Source organism: Nasonia vitripennis, assembly GCF_009193385.2.
Source record: "Nasonia vitripennis strain AsymCx chromosome 3 unlocalized genomic scaffold, Nvit_psr_1.1 chr3_random0007, whole genome shotgun sequence".
Classification (NCBI taxonomy): domain Eukaryota; kingdom Metazoa; phylum Arthropoda; class Insecta; order Hymenoptera; family Pteromalidae; genus Nasonia; species Nasonia vitripennis.
Window position 1 is genome coordinate 2,136,233 of NW_022279626.1, and position 15,865 is coordinate 2,152,097.

Consider the following 15,865-nt stretch of genomic DNA (forward strand, 5'->3'; position numbering starts at 1 on the left):
GATGAGGATACCCCTGGAGATTCAGGAATATTTTGTTCAGCTTTATGAGGGTTCAGCGTCAGATTCATAAAACTTGATGAGTCAAACAAACCTTCATCCATTCGGGGATGTTTAATTTTCCTACACGAAGCACATATTTTAGCATTATCTGGAAAGCTTGGAAAACTTCGTTTAACCCCAATCGAAATACGCCGAAGATCTTTTCCTTTATGTCCTTCCAAATCGTAGGGATTACAACACCTATCACTGCGAATATTTGACATGTTCAAAACTATTGAGATTGTGAGATTCAGAAAGCTAATGAGATTAGTCCTGAGAAGGACCGTTGAGAGTAGTCGTGAGAAGGACTGTTGAGACTAGTCCTGAGAAGGACTGTCGAGACTAGTCCTGAGAAGGACTGTTGAGAGTAGACGTGAGACGGACTCGTGAGAAAAGTCCTGAAAAGGAGTGTTGGGCGTAGTCCTGAGAAGGACTGTTGAGAGTAGTCGTGAGAAGGACTGTTGAGACTAGTCCTGAAAAGGACTGTTGACAGAATTTCTATAGAGATCTGATAAGTGTAGTCCTTGAAACGACAGATTATATATTTCTGGAAAGTACTGACGAGATGGTCCTGCAAAGAACTCAACGAATGAACTTAAAAAATGAAGTATGATTTCACATTGGCCAAATCTCTCAACAATCAATTTCAAATAAAATTATTCAGAATGATGTTTTGCAGTATACACCTATGGTTTCAGAGCAGAACCAGTTAAGTCAACCAGACTTGTGTAATCAGGAAATTCAAATCATACCCGGATATTCTATTGAACATTTCATCTTGAAGATTTAGCATTCATGTACTCACGATTTTTTATTCGTGTCCATGTAATCCGATAAAATATTAGACTTATCTTGTTACGTTGGGGATTAAGATATGTGTGAGATTTAAGTGTAATAATATTTCGTTAGTTATATCATACTTTTTGGTAACAAAGTTTCATTCTTGTATCAAAATTATCCGACTGATGAATTATCATCACAAAAATAGTCATTATCTTTTCTATTTTTCAAATGAATCTTCGCATTATTATTTTGGCTTTTTGGCAAAACCAGGAGTGATGCTGAGAACCTTCCAACGTGTTCTCAAATTTGTAAGTTAACTAAAGGTTGTCTAATACCTCTTTCTAACACCAAGATTGTCATAACTACACAGAAAGAACAACTTTTTGTTATTTTTTTTCTATTTTCAGGATCCAAATTTTTCCAGAACCAATTTGAGACCATTTGAACGGTTCGTCGAGGTATTTTATAGTGAAAAGAGGCTGTTACCTATTGGATAATACTCGTATAGCAACTCCAGAATTAGTAGGATGCCATTACAATAAATTTTCCATCCTTAATTTACGGTTTTTTTTTAATTTTCAGGATAATCCGATTAACACTGGTGATTTTGCCACTCGCCATTCGAAAGCTGAGAATTTTCTACAAAATTTGACATTTTTTTTGAAAATTTTTAGATGAAATAAAAAGTGGGCAGCAGGAGTGTAACGTTGGGAAAGAATGCCTCCTGAATATATATATATATATATATACTAGTGGGGCTCCGCCCCCCTGCTCGCTTCGCTCGCCAACCCCCTATTGTAGTTTCTGTGTGATTTTATCTTCAAAATTTTATTTTCATGAACTTATAATTATGTTCTGGATGGTTGAAAATGATCGATCTTATTGTATAAGAAAACCTGTTACTGGAAGTAAAAGTATTGTTTAACATTGAACTTCTACTATTAATGGCATTTAAAATAGTTTTAGCTAGTTTTTGAAGTTTTCTGACGCTTGAAATTCATCATTTGAATTTATATATATATATTTTTTTTAAATTAATTTTAATTTTTTTTAATGTTCTTAATGTTTAAATCTTTGTGCCGCAAAAGGCATCTATAAAATGATAGACTTTTCGAGTTGCGCGCCATTGGGAGACGTGAGGTGATCCTGAAAATTAAATTATTTGGAAAACTGTCTCTTTATTCTGTCTCTCTAGTTCTGTCTGACTACTCATATTACCTGAAAATTCATCGAGGTCTTTGATCTCGCTTATCTTGTCCATTTTGTTGTTTATTCAATCAGTGAATCATCTATAATGATTATACTTTCTGATGGTTCTTTGAGTTCTTTGAACTCAATTATTCCCTAACTTATTTACACGTTATTAATAATTAACTTTAATCTTATAACTTAAATAAAATTAGAGATCTTCAATATCTGGTTCTCTTGGAACTGATACTTCTTACCTTAACCTAAACCTTAATTCTATTTAATATTATCCAATTTAAATCTATTTAATCATAATATGTTATAAATTTGTATTTAATTGGACTGTTAATGCGGCCTTATTTTACTACGCAATAGCGTTGTGAAAGTATGACGGTCTCAAGCCCGATAACGCAGAGAGCAGTCATGTTATTTGGTGGGGGGGTGGTGGGTGGGCCAGGCGGGGGGGTGGTGGGGGGGGGGGCGATGGGGGGGGTGGGGGGGGGGTTTGAGATTTTCGAAAATAACAGAAAAATGAAAGAATTTTACGTGTTTTGGTGGGGGGGCCAAGGTGGGGGGTGGTGGAGGGGGGGTGGGGGGGGGTGGTGGGGGGGAGTCTTGCCAAAATGACTATATAATATAGGAAGATATATATATTGTAACGGGGTTTCTGGGAACTAATTCGCACAAAAGTAAAGTGATGAGTAGGATTCGACCCCACGTTCCCGAGATCTCAAGGCGCGTGCTCTAACCACTGAGCCAACGACGCACTACCCTGCACTCGCGCCGACTAGCTCTTACGGGCGCTATCCCCGCCCGTTACAATATATATGTGTGTGTGTGCGTGTGTGTGTAATAGTATATGTTAAAAATATACAAAAATAAATTAATGAATTGCGTCTATTTTTTTTAATTATTTTTATAACTTCCAATTTATCTGGACCAAATCTTGAAAATGTTTTTTAGTAGGAATGTATATTTTTATCAAATGTACCTGTCCATATCATTCAATAGTTTTTTATTTATAAAATACATCAAGTTTTGTGGAATAAATGCCAAAAATAATCTGGACGGACAGACGGACATTTTTTAAATTCTTTTATTGCCAAAAACTAATTAAAATATGATACATTTGACATTTTTTTGGTAACCTAATTGATTTAGGTTCAAAGAACATTTCTACCGTAAAATGGATTGAATTTGTTTGTTTTTACAAGTACAACGAGTTTTAGAGGGTTTTTACAAAATTGAACAAATATAAAATTTTAATATAGTGTAGATTATCATGAAAATGAAGACACTAAAATTTTAGTAAATAAATAGCAAAATATGAAGTCTCATTATTATCTAGTCAGCAACGTGAAATTTTCATATTATCAATAAAGTTATCTATGCATTTAGTTATTTATCACTGGCAAGAACATTGACGTGATTTTATAATGTATTAAAATTTTATAGTTTTTTACGTCAATTCGTCACTGTCGATGTGACATTTGTTTAAAAAAGAGGTGAAAAAAATGTATGCTGCAAATCACTTAAACCAATTAATTAGTGCAGAAACACCTGATAAAAATAAAAATAACAAATAGACTATTTACTGTTGTACGACAATTTATGATACATTTATGATGCTATAGATGTATTTATTTTAAACGGAATTGAAAATTATTTTAATTATAAAAGTCAATTAAACGATAACCATATACTTAAATTTAACAACTTAACCGTACCGCTTGCGGGGAGAAAATGAGAAGAACAATGAAAAGAAAAATCAAGTTAATATCTTTACTAGAAATTGAGTTATGGTCTTTTTTGAAAAAAGGCTCCGCTACGATGAAGACAATTTTTTTTCATTTAGAGTTTTGAAGTTAATTAGATATTATATAGCAATATTTTTATCTGTATTATATGCACACAAGGATACGTATAACTTTATCGATCACTGCTTCTTATGATTTGGAGTAGGAGGAGAGGAGGGGGGATAGTACATAAGCATGTGTGAGACTTCGTAAAACTCATCTCAATTTAACGAACTGTAAAGCAAGGACCTCTTCTTGTACTACGGCGTATCGCTGAGAAAAAAAATCATCACATTGCTGTCAAGCTGTTCAACAAAATGGATCAAACATTGTATTTTGTGGACACTGTGAAATCGCTGTGGAAATCTTTGCGTTACGCTAATGATGATGTTGTCGATGCGAGTGATATCCATCGATGGATCGACTTAGCCTCTGGTGCTATAGTGAAAGTGAATAAACTGCTTGAATTAGCTAACGTCGCTGTTCATAAGAGAAGAATCTACCAAGCAAGTTGTGACCAATTGCATAGAATCAGACAATTGCTAAACACTCATCTTCGAACTGCTGCCGGTCTACAAAAAGATGTGCACAAAAATCGAGTAATTTGGGATGATGTTATGTTAGCTTTTAGAAACAATATCAGACGTAGTGTCATAACGAACTCAAAACATCTGGATATTGTTTCCTTCATGAGTGTTGCGAGCGTGCTCTTCGCAGAAAAAATCAAAGAGTTCCTCAAGCAGCACAACTCTTTGAAAGTGGATACTCTTCTTGCAGCAGAGTACGCTATTATGAAGGAAAGTGATAATACCGAAATTATTGAGGTTAAATACTTCGTGAGCTAGCAGATAAACTTGAAGCTATACATAAAAATCCTAAACAAATGAGAGATGTTGATGAGAGATCATTCGCCAATGCCATCAGATGCCACATCTGCAGTGAACCGTTCAGCGATCAGGACACAAAAGTTCAAGACCACTGTCACATCACTGGACGGTGAGTTTGCTCAGCTTTACTGTCATCTTATCTTATTTATTTGATCAAATGATTTTTTTTTTATTTTTTATATCAGATATCGTGGAGCGGCACACAACAGTTGCAATCTGAACTACAAAGATTCAAGATTCATATCAGTGATTCATACCAGTGATCTTTCACAATCTTATTGGTTATGATTCACACCTCTTTATAAAAGAGCTTGCGAATAATTTCAAAGGTCGAATCTCTCTCATCCCGGAAAATAAGGAAAAGTACATCTCATTCGTCAAACACATAGAAGATAGTGAAATCAACTTTAGATTCATCGACTCTATCCGCTTCATGCCTTCTTCTCTGGACAAACTAGCATCGTACTTGGAAAAAATTGACATTGCCGAGAAAGAGTTCAAGATCAATTATACCGATGCTCAAATTGAGCTGCTCAAGAGAAGAGGTGTGTTTCCATATGATCATATCGCTTCATTAGAGAACCTGGAGGAAACATCACTACCTGAAAAACAGTGCTGTGACTGTGAGTAGACAGCAAAATAACATCAGAAGCCGTCTCCACATTATTCAAACAGAGAAAACAACAAAAATCGCCTTGAGTCCTCACGATAATAAGCGCTATCTGCCCCCTGGTGAGACTGACACTCTACCATGGGGGCATTATAGCATTATAGACGATCAAATGTTTGCGGCTATGATGACGTTAGAAGAAAAAGAACGGTGGTGACGACTTACCTCCACTGAGCAAAAAGGCTCGACTCCCGAGCTCCCGCCACCGTTGGCGGTAGTGGAGTAGGGAGAGTAATACTTAAGGACACGAGCGAGTCAGAAATCATTCGCTCGATCTCTCAGCTTAAGTAATACTCCTGAAGATGACAGCAACAACACAACTACAACTACGTAAAATAAATCATGGACTTAACAGATATTAACAAGATTGCCAGTGGAGGTTTTCTCCCAACGAAGAAGATCTCCGACCTGGAGGTTGGTCATAATCATATGGTGACAGCCATGAAGCAAGCCAACACTAGATATGGTTTGAAAATTGTTGCTACTCTTGACGATAATTGTCAAGTTTTTCTACCTTCAAGGGTATCCTCTTCACTCGAGAAGAATAAGGAGTTGTACGAGAGTATGGCAGCTCAAGCTAATAAGATGAAGCTGTTCGTGACCTCCAAGTGCAACAACGCCATTGAATTTAACACCGCGTAAACTATTGTAAACTAATGTAAAATAAAAGAATAGAACAAAATAAATAAAAAATGAAGTTAATGGAGAGGTAAATAAGTCACGGATAAATCTCGTACTTTGAATTTTCGAGTTCAAAGTAAAAGTTGTATAAGTGATGATTTTCGGTTGTACATCACAGATGATAGCGAAGGTGGGAGCTCTCATCACCTCAAAAAAAAATTTTTTGTTCTTTTATTATACATTAGTCTTATCAATCCAACTATTGTGTGAACTCTCAAATCCTAACCATTTAACATAGACTTTATTCCCACGTTTTTTCAGAATTTTTTTCTACAAGATATACGTTCGGTTACTTGGCTTTTAATAGTTCAAACTCGTAAAATCCGCCTGTAATAGACTGATCTTGATAGTCCTTAAGGTGGTAAGTTACGGGATTCGTAGTTGCTACTTTGCTCACTGTGAATATTTCTGTATACCAGTTGGCTGTACAGCCCTTCTCAAATACTTGTTTCATCTTATTCACGCGTACTTTATCTCCAATATTGAATTTTGACTTCTTTAATGATATAGTTTTGAGAGGAAATCGCCTCAGAACTTGAGCTTGATTGATAGTAGTGACTTCGACAGGTTTCATACCTGTATTGTTATATTTTATACAAGTATTGTTATATTTTACCAGCAATCCAGATAAGATATCAAACTACTTGTAATTACCTTAAAGACTGAATTGTAGCCACAGTTTAGCTTTAAGAGTACGATTAAAACGTTCATATATCGAAGCTTTGAGATTGCTATACGTTGGGTATAAATTAATTTTGTATTGCTTCATGAGATTCTAAAAACTTGTATTGTAGAACTCTTTGCCGCGATCTGTGTGCAACTTCATTGGTACTCGACCTTGTCGCAATACAGATTTCATTGCAGCTGAAACTTCCTCTCCAGTCTTTTTCTTTGCAGGAACAGCCCACGCGAACTTAGAAAATACATCTATGACTGTGAGCATGTATCTGTAGCCTTTGTTCGGTTGAGTGTAAGGCTGCATCTCTACAAGATCAGCTTGCCAAGTCTCATCTAATCCTCGCATATCAAACTTTCGTCGTGGATTATTGCGTCGAGCAGGTTTATGAAGCTCCTCTATTACTACTCTTTTATGCTCCATTCTTTTTCATTCTTTTTGATGTTTGTCTCTTTTATACGTTCAATCTCGGCTTCGTGACGCAACCAATTCTGATCGATTTCATCTCTGTATGCTTCTACGATGATTTCCAAATTTTGGCAATCACTTCTCAATCCAGTTATAATCTCCGACACTTTTTGAATTTCCATTCGTATTTTACGCTCAAGAGTATCTAGATTTACAGCTTCATTCAGCTGCTGAGGTCGTGCAAGATTACATAATCTTTTATTGTCTACATCATACTGATTGTTAGCTGTGGGTTTGAATCCGAAGCCTGTAGGACCTCGACTACCCTTATTCTCTTTTGATGTACGTCCGAACACGTCAACGCTGATCTTGAAAATGATTCAAGTTGTGTACGTTCACCTCAATATATATAGCCTGCCTCACGAAGCTCCTCTATGATTGAATGAATCTCATTGATGTGACTTGGATTTCCCGCAGATTGTTCAGCTACGAGCAGTCGAAGACGATCAACAAGTTCATTGGGATCATCCTAGTATACATAATTCATTCTAGTATTTTTTCTAGCGATCTTATAACGAGGTAATCCTGAACCAGTCTTTTTTTATATGTCTTCTTTTCCGTAAACAATGGAGAGATAATGTCATGGTACTTTTTACTATTGTGCACACGAATCGATTCATCACTCCTATTTCGTTTCTTGTGAGCACTTGTTAGCTCAAGAATTTTGCGATAATTATCTAGATGACTTTGCTTTACATGATCTTGATTAGGATTTTTCGCAATGATCAGTTCCATCAATCCAGAAGTCTTAGGATATTTCATATCCCCTACTTTGATATTGTCATTTTCAAAGTATATTTGTGAATCACCAAGCATGAATTTTTTCGTTTCTTTACGCACTCCATAGATTTTATTCAAGTTCTTATTTTTATTAAACATTAACATATATATGTTAGAGAAATCATCATCATCTTCTTCTTCACCTGCTGTTTCGAATTCATTCTCCAAATTTTGATCATCATCATCATCATGATTATTATCATCATCATCATGATTATCATCATCATCACCATCATCATCATCATTATCATCATCATCATCATCATCATTATCATCATCATCACCATCATCATCATCATTATCATCATCATCATTAGGAATAACAGTTTCATCTAGAGTTTCATTAAAACTTGAATCTGCATTTCCAAAAATCGTATTGATTTTCGATTTCGCTCGTCGTCGTCGTCTATGAGTCTCATGTTTGTTGCAACTACTACTACTACTACTACTAATAGATTTTTCACTATTAGCAACAAGTTTCTGGAGAGGATTAACAATGGGTTTGAAAGTCTCCAACATTGCTTGCTCAAAGTTATCCTTTCCACATTTCAACAAGCGATACTTACGTTTAACTGCATTCTGTGCTTTTACAAGTTGATGCAGTATATTCTTCTTTTGTTGAATATCATCATCATCATCATCATCATCCATGTTGATGCTTTGACAATAAAACATAAACTGTTGACTGTTAGCATCACCGAGCTATATTTATAACAAATAGTCAAAGCCCTTTCGATATCTACCACTGTTTATGGTGCTATCTTTGTCTATCATCAGAAATCCATACTTATCGTCCTTCCAACATAAATCCTTGAACTGTACATAAGACATATCGGAATTGACATGATCATCGTACAAGGGTTTTAGATTTAAATTATCCTTCGAAAAATAACCATCAAATTGACGTTATCTCTCACCAGATGTTTTGGGACTTGCGCATAAGACTGACAGAGATAGAAACCGTCAACTTTCTTGTGTCTTCTCATGCAGTAAAATGCTTTCATGTTGTTTTGCTTTTCACACGCTACATCGTCGAATATCATGAGAGAATTAGAAAGTGCGTTATCAGGAGCAACTACATCATCATGTTCACTGAACGAGAAATACTGTATACCATTCAAAGGTTCCAAAACATCTTTCAGAAACTTATATTTTCACTGATTGAGTGATTTAGAGTAGACATACACATTCTCAAACCAAAGTCCATTAGGGTGCGTTATTAGAGCAAGTAGACTGTTTTTTTTACCACAGTTTGGCGGTCCACAAAATACAGCTCGTATGCTATCTGGAACTAAGTGCCCATGACGCTTTTCCTTCTTCTCCTGCTCGATGATAGTATCGAAGTTCTCTATTGGTAGTTTTGCAGACTGCTTCTTGAAATTCATGTTCATAGAAGGAGATCAGAATTACAACTGTCGGCAATACTATAAATAGAATGCTTATATAGCTGCGCTGCAACAGTTATCATTTGACTTTCAAAGTGTAATGATCATTTACAAACGTCATCGTCGTCAAGGACGTGGGTTTCTTAACAAATTAGTCAATAAGCTACCAGTTGAACTACCGGGATATCAGTATTGTAAACCAGGTACTAAATTAACTAAACGATTAGCTCGTGGTGATCCAGGAATCAATCTTCTTGACGTAGCCTGCAAAGAACACGATATAACTTACTCGCAGAATCGCGAAAACGTTGCCCTAAGAAACGTCGCTGATAAAGTTTTAGCTAATAAAGCTTCACAAAGAGGTTTAACGAAAGACGCTGACATTGGTGAAAAAGTAGCCGCTTACGCAGTATCTAAAGCATGAGGTTAAAGTCTAGGTTTGGAATGGGTGTTAAGGGAAAGAGAAGCGCGAGGAGGAGGCGAAGGAAGAGTAGAAAGACCAAGTCAAAGTGTGGAATGGACTTAAAGAGGTCTCATACTACATTCAATCAGATAGTGAAGGCTGCTTCTAAGTCGATTGTTCCTAGTACGAATGGTCGTAAAGTCATTCTTTCGGCATTAAAGGGTGCTCGGGAAGCTGTTAAAAAAGCGGGTGGTAAAAAGAATGTGATAATTCCCCGACTTTTACCAGTACCCGCAAAAGTAGGTGGTTTCTTATGATTCCTTGTATCAATATTTGCTGGTTTAAGTGCTGCAGGAGCTGTAGCAGGTGGTGCTGCAGGTATAGCGAAAGCTGTCAACGATGCGAGCGCTGCAAAGCGACAATTGGAGAAGAGTAGCAGGCATAATAGAAAAATGGAAGATATAGCGTTAGGTAAAGGTCTATATTTGAAACCATATAAAACTGGCTTAGGTCTTCGTCTCAAGCCTTACAGAGAAGGTGGTCTAGAAATAAAAAAGATCCTCAAAGTAAGATTACCTCAAAGAGCACTCTTAGATGCTGATCTAATAGAGTATGCTAAAATCTTAAAAATTTCGAATTTCCGAGGTGTATTCATGCGAAACGCGTTAGCTATAGAACGGCTATAGTAAATTTGGATGATGCAAGTGGACCCAGAACACATTGGGTAGCATATCGTAAACGTGCCAGTGATGTAGTTTATTTCGATAGTTTTGGTGATCTTCATCCACCTATTGAGCTAATGATATATTTAGGAGTTGATCAGATAAAATACAACCCTGAAAGATATCAAGACTTTGACACATTCAACTGTGGTCACCTATGTCTAAAATTCTTGAGCAGAATGCTCTAGACTTTATAAAGAAGTTGACTGCTGAGAGTTAAGTCATTACTAGTAAAACAACCATGGCTGATTCATTTACCTTAACTCTTTCCGGTAAATCATCTATACTTGAAGCTCCATATTTCCCAGCTATCGAACTGTCCCCTCATAAGAACTATGTTCTCGGTTTAGTTGAACTTTTAACCTTCAATTCTATTCCAAATATTGATATAGGTAAAAAAAGGTTTTACATCGGTAGGGAAGAAGTCATTCTACCAACAGGCAGTTACGAAATCGAAGATATAGAGAACTACCTTTACGATTCGTTAAATTCAAAAGGTATATCCATAAGTCTCAAACCAAACAATAATACACTTCGTAATGTGATAAAGTATAGTCATAGTATTGATTTCAGACCTCAGGACTCTATGGGTCAATTGTTGGGCTTTACTGAAAAACGTCTTCCCGCAGATATCACTCATACTTCAGATTTACCTGTATCTATTCTCAAAGTTAACGCTTTACAAGTTGAGTGTAGTATCACTACTGGTGCCTATATAAACGGTCAGCTTGTACATACAATACACGAGTTCTTTCCAGCAGTGAAACCAGGATATAAGATCATTGAAATTCCAAGAAGTATTATTTATCTACCAATAACTGTCAAGAGAATAGATTACGTACAACTGCGCATAGTCGATCAAGACGGAAATCTAGTTAATTTTCGAGGAGAGGTTATTACGATTAGATTACATCTCAAGCAAGCGTGATGGGTGTTGTCTATGGTGGTGGTGGTGGTGGTGGTGGTGGTAGTGGTAGTGCTAGTATAGGGTATATAAGAAACCCAAAATGTCGACCAGTCATCAGTCGCCAGCGAGCATTAAGAGCGCTAATACGACAAAACATTCAGTTTCTAAAAAGCTACGGCCTAAAATTCGTACCCCCTTGTGGAAAGAATGGAAGAGATTCTAAACATACAGTCATCTGTAACTTACGATGAGTCTGTAACTCATTATGAGATGCACGCTCATCAACCTTACAATGCTTCATCGTACAACAATAGTGATGAAATTCGTATTGCTACTCGACACCAAGACTCGTGTCTTTTACCATCTCGAAGTTCACTTCGTATATGTGGTAGACTCTCAAATAAAACAGGTGATTCAGCTCTCACACATACGAAGCTAGTCAATAATGCAATCTGTCATATGTTTGATGAAATCAGATATGAGATAAACGCTATAGAGATTGATAAATGCAAAAATGTTGGTTTGACTACACTCATGAAAGTTTGGGCATCTATCAATCCTAGTCAAAGTTTGATTATTGAAAATGCTGGATGGTTAGACGTTGAAGAGACAACTCAGCTGACAAACAACGACGGCTACTTTGATATTTCTATACCTCTGAGTATGATTCTAGGCTTCGCTGAAGACTACCGTAAAATTTTAGTCAATGTCAAGCATGAACTTATATTCACTAGAGCGAGAAACGATTTGAATGCTGTTATACAGACATCTACGAGAGCTGTAACTGAAACTACTCCAGCAGTATACGAAGAGTTCAAGATTCAGTTGACAAAAATCGAATGGTTCATGCCACATGTCTTGTTATCCAACCCACACAAAATACGAATGTTGAATTATATTCAAAAGGGTAGATCGATAGATATGAGTTTCCGAAGTTGGGAGTTGTACGAGTATCCTCTGCTTCCAGCTACTTCAATGCATGTTTGGGCAGTCAAAACATCAAATCAGTTGGAGAAGCCTCGTTTCATTATATTAGGATTCCAAACAAATCGAAAGAATCAGAAAGTTGTCAATGCTAGTCGTTTCGATCATTGCAACTTGAGTAATGTGAAATTATTCCTGATCTCGCAGTACTATCCTTACGGAAATCTAAATCTTGATATTGATCGTAATCAGTATGCTTTGCTTTACGACATGTATACGAACTTTCAGAGTGCATACTATGGAAAAAGTATTGAGCCTATTTTGAAAAAGTCACACTACGTCACTCACAAACCAATGGTCGTTATCGATTGCTCAAAGCAAAACGAGTCTTTGAAAAATGCACCAGTAGATGTTTGACTGAAATTCGAATCAAGAGATTTAATCCTGGCTGGAACATCTGCTTATTGCTTAATTCTGCATGATCGAGTTGTTCAATACAATCCTATGAATGGAGATGTGAAGAAGTTAGTTTAAACTTGTTTAAACTTTTCAAGGTGTTAGTGGTAGTGGTGCTGGTGGTAGTAGTGGGGATATCAGTATAAAGGAACGTCTGCGAATAATCAAAGAATCATTCCTCTTCGAGATGGAATATATAGTAGATATGCAAGGCTTTAAGCAGTCGGGCAATGACTTTATTCTCAAAGAGCTAGCGAGAACCTGTGGTTGGAAAATTGTTATCATGGACAACAATGGAGTACTGGTGAGTTGGTCTACACAGAATTCGGCAACATACTTCAAGAAGCTATGCATGATGCCAGGAAAGTGATAGTGATGGGTTCATTGAAGAAAGAGTGGTTGAAACGTTTTAAGTTTAACGTTGAGGATTCTTTGGAAATGGGATATCCACCACGGGATAGAATAAAAATTGCAACGGTTTGTCCTCATCATAATGGAGCTTACAAAGCCAGCTGTGCACTTCACAACGTTAGACTTATGAAAAAGTTTTTCAAGGAGAGTCATATACCTCTAAAGAGATCATATGAGATTTTCGCCATGGAGTGGGAGTAGAAAGAAGTTATCTGAAGAGCTAGTACTGAATTGTACAGAAGCAAATAGAGAAGCGTTGGTGGTGGGGTACTAGTATAATTAGACGTATAGGTCTCAGTCAGTTCAGTAGTTTTGATGTGGATGTTCTAGAGGTAGTTAGCATCATTCTAAACTTCAAATGGAGTTACTACCAGTCACTACTTACTCTTACAATGAAGAATGGAGTATTACCAAATATCTGAACGCAAAACGTCTGCAGCGAGAAAAACAAGAAAAGGCTAAACAGCAAGAGAAATTGATTCGGAGAGATGAGAAATGACAACCACAGCAAAATCTAGAGCAACTACAGGTTAGAACAGGACATCGCAGAGATTATTCGTTTGGGAGACAGATCTCAACATCCTGGAGGAAAAATGCTTGCGACCTATACAGATGTGAAGAGTAGATCAATTCTTACTCCCAGACGACTAGAGTGCTGCGCTAAAGAGAGAAATAAAATAAGTCAAGATCGAGAGAGACGTGCTAGTTCGATTCATCTATAAAGAATGATAAAAAAAAAAGTTTGAGAAAGTCACTGGAGAGGTAATCTATGCATGATGATGCATCTCACAGATGAGAGCGGTGGATGGGGCTCTCATCCTTCCAAAACTATAAATACTTATTGCATAGAGGATCGGACATCGGGGATCAGGCGCCGCGGCAAGTTTCGCATAGACGAACGCGCGTTCTCCACGCTTGCTCGCTAGAGGGGGCTCCGCGTACGAAGCTATAGAGCGCGCTGGAACAAGTCGGGGCGGGGATTGGACGCCGCCGTCGCGACTCGTCGATCTCGTACATAGATAAGCGCGCGCAGATCGGCCGTTTTGGCGCGCAGTTTCTCGCACGGGGGGGGTGGGGGCAGGGGGGCAGAACTCTCGTAGGTTAGAACTATCGTGGGCTGTAACTTTCGGGTGAGCCAGAACTCTCGGGTGATCAAGAACTTTCGTGATACAGAACTCTCATGATCCAGAACTCTCATGATCCAGAACTCTCATAGTTTACCTACTCACATTTGTGTTTTCTTTTCCCGTGATAAATAATCCTATCGCACGTATTACACAAACGATAAATTGTGCATACAGAATGCTTTAACTCCGGCTGAATGCGCTCTTTATTTCGTGCTGCCGATCCGACAAGTCCGCAATCGCCACAGCTAAAATAAAGCATAATAATATAAAGCATAATATTTATTGTTTTCTCACATTCCCCACAAACTTGCTTTGAACTGTCAAAAAATAAAGGTTTATCACCTTCCCTTCATCCCGAAAGTTTAATTTATATACACACGAATAGCTATTTTTTTAGTTACAAAATACCGTTAAAATTTCTCTAGCTCTCGAAGACCGCATCCTTGCTCATTTTCGAGCTCTACACCCGATTTTTACCTTAATGCCAAGGCCCGATGCTTTTGAAAATGCGATTTGGTGCGCATACTAAACCACTTTCTGGCCCACTCGCGACTCGCGTTTTCATTTACATAAAACACGCCGCAAGCAAGAGCGCGCGGCAAACATAAGTTGTCGTCATTTTTTATGCTTAAAATGCTGCGTTTGTCGAGCATATTTTCGACGTCGGATGTGATCTCCTTTCACGTAAAGTCCGTCATCCATTCGTTTGGATCCGGTATAGCGATAAATCCAGCTGTTAACGTAAAAGAGGCGTCTATGCCTACAATTCTTTTACTCTGTTGTATCGATTAAAACAGGTTTAGCACAGGCTCGTGTTGCAAATCGCGTATAGTTGTGGGATTAACTCACATAGGCCCGTCTGAAAAGCCGTCACACTTAATAGTTATACCAATTAAATCGCACTCTTTACGGCCTTCTTTTAATTTTTCTATAATTTCCCGAAACGCCCGGTCGTTCCACGCGTCCTGCTCTATATTTGCTGGTTTATCGGCTATTTTAAATTGTGAATGTGTTCATTCACTACCAACTCTAGGCTTAACCAATCGTATTCATTTATAATGTAATACGCTTTTGAATTAGCATTACCATTGCTCTGGACTGCATGCGTCGCACCCCCGTTGTGCTGGCCGCTTTCTACTTGGACCGCTGGCCCTGCGTCTGGCTCCTGGTTTACGGTCGGGGTGGCTACCTGCGGATGCAGCTGGGACCGCTGCTCGCTTGACGTTGCCGGCATTTACTCTTTCTTCAAAACACATTACAGGCACAATAGCACAATCGTTACGCACGGCACAATGCGGGTCCGATGCTGTTGCCTGGGCTGCTGGTGAAGTGCTCGCCACAGCTTCTGCCACACTTTCCACCTTCACACGCCTTCTTTTCTGCTGCTGCTGTTGCTCTGTCTCGTGCTGATCGCCTGGGGCCTTATTGTCTAAGCGTGTCGTGTGAGACAGTCAAACCAGCGACACAGACCAGTGTGTCGTCCTGTCACGACACATGATGATAAAACAGATACCAATGCGCATGCGCAACGCGATGTTTTTAGCATTGATAGTACGTTTTTG